At 40.0% G+C, this 7,204-nt stretch overlaps 1 long non-coding RNA gene across 1 annotated transcript; it reads left to right on the top strand.

The window, feature by feature from the left end:
• The first annotated feature begins 856 nt into the window (after window positions 1–856).
• Window positions 857–6,225, top strand: LOC146173778 (uncharacterized). The gene is made up of 4 exons (XR_014702270.1): window positions 857–906; window positions 2,422–2,498; window positions 4,627–4,716; window positions 6,055–6,225. It is a non-coding gene; the product is annotated as an uncharacterized LOC146173778 (long non-coding RNA).
• Window positions 6,226–7,204: the final 979 nt, after the last annotated feature.

The raw sequence follows: 7,204 nt of genomic DNA, 5'->3' as shown, positions 1-7,204 counted from the left end.
GCAAGCTGACAACCAGCAAAGAAACTAAAATTTGATTAACTGCCGTTAGATGTGGTCGTTGGTTTCTTCTTCCTCTGATTGGTTTACAAAAGTTAATAGTTATACTCTACGTTATCAATATTTTATCTTTCGTGCTTTAGCATAATAACGGCCCCATGCTTTTTGCACACTTTCGTGGCTACTTCAAAATTGTAGTGACAACATGGAGCTCTATTTTCGCTCATTGTCTAACGCTGTGAATGTGCTACTTGAGAAATTGTTTTCACTGCGACTGGTGATGAACCATTAATAAATATTTCCTTATCTATATAGTGCTACTTGCAATAGTCCTTGATACGTTCTACATTTATTCCTTCAGTTCGTTTTACAAACTATTCATAGCACTGTTAAGAGTGAGGGGAAGCGGTATCAAGCTGAATGAAGATCCAAACAGGTCTGCTGCTTCCATGTTCTCAGATAATCGTAGCAATGTTATTAAGAGTAGCATCATACAGAGCACACAGCGTGATTCACACTGGCTGCCATTACCTTCTGTAGTACTGAAAGCAGCTTGCAAAAAACCGTATAATTGCTGTTCCTCCTTGCTTTCTATGTCATTCTCTAAGCTTGCACCGTTTTGTTAGGTAGCGAATGCATGATTACAAACTAATAGGCACGATAGATGCGTAAATAACTTAAACGCACCAATTTACCATAAACAAAAAAAAAATAGTGACACGGGGACACTGATCTTTTTTCACGCTTTCGGCTGGTGAATGTCAACCAACGGTTAGTGCTTCTGGAGAAAACACACACCACGAGAACTCAGTTCCGCTGCCATTCAGCAAAAAACTTGGTGCAAACTGGCCCTCAGGAGTACATTTACAACCTGGTAGCAAGGAACGGCACCCACCACTACTCTCCATAGTAAGTCATACTGTTTGATTTCTTTCAAACTCGGACAGTTACCCCCACAATTTTGTTGCTGAAGATTCTACGCGCGTATTACCGTCACCTGCGGTAATTGGCACGAAAGACTGAAAAAAAATTTCGGTGTTCCATGAATTGAAACCGATTCCGTACGATGGGATACATAAAATGGTATGAGGGATAAGGCGATTGTGCAGTAGGGTATGATGGTACAACTTGTGAAACAATGCAATACGAGCGGCTTTTCGACGAAGTGACAGCAATGGAAGAGAAAGACTAAATTTCATGCTACTTATGCTTGCTGTACGATTATAATTAGTTAAAATGTAACGTACCGAGTTATTCTGGATCATCACAAGACCAGTAATATAACTGTCATAAGAATGATCCCAGACCGGAGTTGCATACTCACGTTTGGAGCGAATTAGTGTATTATAGAGCAGGAGGAGGAGGAGGAGGAATAAGATTAGAGCGAAATGCAGGGAGGTTAACCGGTAAAGGTACTAGTTTGCTACCCTGTACTAAGGGAGAGAGGTAGGTGGGTATAAAAGTTGTGGGCGAGCGAGGGATGGGTGAAGACGGTACAGTCACATCACAGACATGTCACATCACATCACGTCACAGTCATATCACGTAACTTAAAAAATCATAGCCTTTCGATCAGTCCTGTGCTTTTCGTAAAGCGGAGCAGCGCCTCGGAGGCCTCCACCGCAGATGATCGCCGTGGCCAGGGACCTAGGATCTTAATTTCAGTCAGTTATATTAAAGAGCAGAAGTTTCAAAGAAGGAACGTTGAAAATTTTTCGACGTAAGTAACCTAGCATGCGATTTGCTTTTTTGATTATGTGCGCAATCTGCAGAGACCAGCTCATGTTAGCTGTGATGTAAACGCCAAGATATTTATATGATGTTACAGATTCCAAAGATAAGTTATCAAAGGGGTACGCAAGCGGCACAGTAGAGTTTCTTCAAACACGCATTACTTTACATTTGTTAATATTTAGTTGTATAGAACTTTCCTTGCACCAGTTAGCTATAGTGGTAAGATCAGATGGTGAGGAGGCGGCGAAATATGAAGAGGGCGTTTTTGCCGATCTATTGCAAGAGGATAGATATAGAAATGAAGATGGTAGGGAAGAGCAGTGTGCGGCTACCTGTGGAAAGGCAGTTCTGCTGCGTGTAGGAGCAACCCCCAGCTGTAAGAAAAAGGGCTCACTTGAGAAATGCTGCGAGTTGGTACCGCGCATCACGATGGTTGCGGGGAAGAATGACAAGGCAGCAATGTGTGAAAAGACGCACTTTGTAATTTTAGCTCACTTTACCCATGCGAAATATTTCACTTTTAGTCTGATAAATTAGTTATCCTAAAACTATTACGCAGACTAATTCCAACATAAAACCTCCATCAGCTTTCGCTGAATGTTTCTGTGAGTAAGGCACTTTAGATTTCAAATTTATTCGCCATGACACAGGGTTCTACAGAGTTAGTATTGTATTTTTATTTTCTTTCAGCCTTTTGCATAATGTAAGAGTTCAGCTGGAACCCCTCTGGGGGTATCATAACATTTATCAATCCACCTATATTACCGGTAAGTTTTGTCTCTTTATAAAAGCATTCGCCATCGTAAAATGGTTACGAGCATTGTCTCGCAATAAATATACCAGCTATCGTTGACTGTTGTACCCGATGCAGCAGGCGATATTTGATTTATTAAAGCTATGCGAGGATTAAATTAATAAGTCTAAAGCTTTGGTTGTTAGTTCAGACATTTAAACATCATTTTAGCGCAGCATATGTCGACAGTGACAGAAAGCAAGAGCTCCCTCATTCACATCTTATGCTCTAAATCTTCAGATGCCATACTTCCATTGTATCACATGTTCAATGTTTTATACAAGGGAAAAACAAAAGATTTGCTGTTATTCCTTCCGCTGTCAGCAACCGAACTATGAAGACAGAACAGAGGTGCTTGGACGTCTTTTATGCATATAAGCACATGAAGCTATCCTACTAGTAACATTTTTTTGCCATGCAAGATAATTTCGTTGGATGGCTATGGACATATGACCAACGTGCAGCGCTATTTGTTGCAATGCGGATATGAGGGAGAAGGACTGTGTTATTAATAACCCAGTCGAAAAAAACTACAGAACTGTGTCAAAAATACGACAAAACGTCCTGTAGTTCTGTCGTAACCATCAGACTTTTCTGTAGCTCGGTAGTACTTTTCTGTAGTTCTGTAGTTTTTCTGTAGTATATTTCTGTTGTCTGTAGTTCTTTAGCACCTTTCTGCTGTAACTAAAGAAATTTCAGATGTTACGACAGAATGTTCTGTTGTCACAACAGGCTTCCCGTCAAAAACCACACAGAAATTCTGTCGTAACATCAGAAAATTTTCTGTAGTTTTTTTCGACTGCCCGCGTGAGACTCGGTGTTTTGTTTATTTTCAATTTTAAAAAAGGAGAATAAAACGAGTTGAAAGCTACCTACCCCTCCTTGATTGATGTGAAGATTCACGATTTGTTGTTACGAGCTAATTGATATAACGAATACAGTGTAGATACCGGTCACAGAGAAAAACGAACAATGCATGCTCTACGTGGTTCGTTCTTCTCTTCGTCTTTTGTATGCGCTGAGACATTTTGAATCGATTTATTATAGAAGCTTGTCTTGAGCTCAGAATAAGATTATTAGTTCGAGTTTGGTTTTTGAGGTTCAAAGTGTCTGGGCGAATCAGGTGATGAGAGATGTTTTGAAAAGGGCATGCAATATCCACCACTTATGGTGCGTGAACTTAAGTTCTATCGTGGACTATATAGGCGCCCTTACCTTCGCGTAGTATGTGAAATTGGCCAGCGCGATCGTTATTCAATCCCGCGTACTTGGACATGATAAGAAAAAGGAATTAAAGCTGCCAATAAGCTATATCGAGCATCTTCAGTTAGCAGAATGATTTTTTATTAAAACGCCTGTTTCATCGGTGAAATATAGTTACCGTATGCAGTGCTGCATAAAGACGCACTTAACAAACTGACTCAATAATTAACACACACTTAACATTAATTTAAACAAACACACTCATTAAACATTTCCTTGGTTTGGTGTTTCGGCACAATGGTCTTTGAATAAAATCCTCAGAATCAGCGATTCTTCACCAATAAAACGATTATCCAGCAATAAAACTCATCTATGTTTCCTTGAAAAGGGAATGCAATTGTTGCGAAGCCCAGGGTGGAATAAATAACCAGTGCGCTATGAGACGCCGCGTTATTCATTAAGATAAGATAGTTTTAGTTTCCAAGCCCAGCTCCTAGCAGATATCGTATGTATAACCGCCTCTTGATACTCACTTTTCAGCACTTTTATTTCAGTAAATGGAAATTTGTTTTAACCAAACAGGTTGATAGCCCTTCGGTAGTAAGTGGGCCATTGAGTTAGGCATGCGGCAGTTTGCTCTTCATAAAGTCTGTTGATGGTACTGAGTAAACGAAAGAGAGTTCTAAAAAAACCACATCCATCATTACTGAGACAGTAGCAACTCAGTGGCCTTTTAAAAGAGAGATATTCCATCCATATTCCTACAGCTTACATGGTGCTCAAGTGCGCTCAGCCCTCGGATTGAAAAAGGCGTTTCAAAGCAGATGCAGGCAACACCATAGGTTTCGGTAAACTCAACACTGCTTTGGTGTTATGAATAATAGCTTTCTTTTCCCTAGGTGGAACGCGTGTCACTCACCATCTGCTAGCATTGAACCCGCAAGGCCATTGCGCGGTCATTTATGTCACCAAAAGCGACGGCGAGAGAGGTAATGTTCCACAGATTAGTTTTGTTCTGGAAGCTTTAAAGAATTTTTTTTATGTCAAGTTTTACATTATGGCCATTTACCATCAATACCTCTCAGTTGGAGAGCGCGACAGATGTTCAACTGGAAATTAAAGCTTGAGGTCTGGTCGCTGATATTATATGCCGTCCACTGCCGCAAAATTAGTTAGCGGAAGACGGAATATGTAAGCTTATAAATTTTAGGATTCTTAAAACAGAGCGCCATGGCTCCTTTATGAGAAAGTATTTGTTACTCGCAATTCCCATCATTGTAACGTGACTATAGCGGTACTTGCTGAAGTGTTCGATATAAGAGATGGGGTGGGATTCACCGTTTAAAGTCCTAAAGCGATTTCGTCAATGAGAGAGGCCGTAGAGAAGGGCTCCGGAAAACTCCAATACCTGGGGTTCTTTTACCTGCACTGACAACACACAGCACACATGCGCCTTGCTTTTCGCCCTCATATGACAGAATATCATGCGACGCAAGTAAAGGTTGAATACGTCGACACGGAGCAAAGCTTCAGCCTTGTGTTATTTCCTATCTTTATAATTATAAGCAGCAACTTTTTACTGAATTGAAGTCAGCAGCTCTCCACGGAATACAAGCCTTAGTCTTAAGAATTTCAAAATATGGAGTCATCTTTTTGTGTAGAAAATCAAAATATTGGGTAATTCTTGAGGTAGGCGCTCTGCAGCGCAGGAGACGTGATGCATATGAATATCGTGCATACGCACAAAACACAACGCCGAAAAACGACAAGGTACGGTAAGGATCGCGTCGTGATACTGATCGACCTCAGCTCATGGTAGTCAAGCTGTATTCCTCTATTACACAATAAAAGTGTGCAATACCTTTGAGCATTTTATTCCCAACGCGCTTAAAGGAGAATCTGCTTCATATTTAAGATTGAAATAGGCTCCCATAGTGTAAACTCTTAAATATCGGTAGTCGTTTCTAAAAGTACTTGTGTTTGAATGCGCAGGGCATTAATGCATGTTATTTAATACTGACAGTATAACAATAATAAACATTCGCTGTATGGTTCAAAATCTGCTTTAAATCCTGAAAGATTATTATGCAGCTGCTTTATGAGGTTGTGCTCTGTTTTCCTCAATATGTTTTTCATATCTTGCAATTCTCTCTCCCGACTTGGTGCATTCTATGCAGATATTCTGACCTATGAAAATCAACCTAAATATCAGTCAATTATTACACTTTTAATGCATTTTATTAGTTCCAAAATTATAGGGACATGTTAAATGCAACAAATGTGTCATTATACAGGCATGTATGTAGCAATTCTTTTCTTTCCATTAGGCTGCGAGCTTCTTGTAACGCTCACTGCACTGATATACAACCTTCCAAATGCCTGCCAAGAGTATTTCCATTATTATTGCCCAGGAAAACGACTAAAGGTATACAGGCCAGACTGTGTGTATACCATATAAAATCTAAAATAAAAGAAATGTTTTAATAAATTATCCCGTCTGGTTTCATCAAAATCTATTACTTGCAGAGGAAAATAAACGCATGTCCAAGCATTGTTTTTGTTTACGCTGCATTTGTTTTCCCATTGTTTGAACTTACCCCGCTAATCAGGTGCGATGAAAAGATGCCAAAAATAATGGTACTGTATATATTTTGGAGACATGCGGTTGAAACCTATGGTAGCTTGATGACTTACAGCAAACAGCAATGTAATCTGACGTAGACCCGCAAACGCCTTTTTTTGAACATTTGCCATACATGACTACTGTATACAAACGATAAAGCTGGCTTATGTTGCAACCGAGCAAGCTCATGTTCAGTTCTTGTCCGTCAGTTATTTAAGAAATATTTTTGCTTGCGTCCGTTAGCCGTACTTCCTTTAAAGTTCTTGAGCTTTATGATCTTTCCCCTGTAATTGTCCCCAGCAGAAGGAAACACCTACTTCTGCAAGTAGCACAGAGCACTTCGGGCAGATACTGGGTCAGGCCTCTAATTAGATGCTCCATCAGCACATAATGTCGAGAAAAAGAGGCACGCCAGCCGTTATCCGTAAAGCGATGTCTCTTCAAATCCCTAATAATAAGGGATTGGGAAGTGCACAGGGTGATGAGTGCATCAGTAATTTTTTATTTGAATGGACACTAACGCTAAGGGGGGGGGGATTGGAGCAACAGGGTATTAAAAGGGATCCTGGTGGAGATGCATTCGTGTTTAAAACTTGGTGTCTTAGGCTGTGTACTTTCCTCAGCATAGCCTATTTATTGTGGTCTGGAGGCCAAGGCAGCAAGATGTGTTCCTTATTTGTCTAAAGATAGTGGGGATATTTTACTTAATCACACCGTATCAAAAAATATCTTCAAATTATGAGGAGCCGTTGCGAAATTTAGGCAAAGGAAGCCAACAATCACTTGAAAGGAAAAAAATCATGGGAAAGTTTTCTATGGAACAATATAAATTATTATTCGTGGAAATTAGTAAC

This window comes from Amblyomma maculatum, chromosome 11 (assembly GCF_055883805.1).
Source record: "Amblyomma maculatum isolate TAMU_Amacu chromosome 11, ASM5588380v1, whole genome shotgun sequence".
Lineage (NCBI taxonomy): Eukaryota > Metazoa > Arthropoda > Arachnida > Ixodida > Ixodidae > Amblyomma > Amblyomma maculatum.
This window is presented reverse-complemented; position numbering and strand designations above follow the sequence as displayed.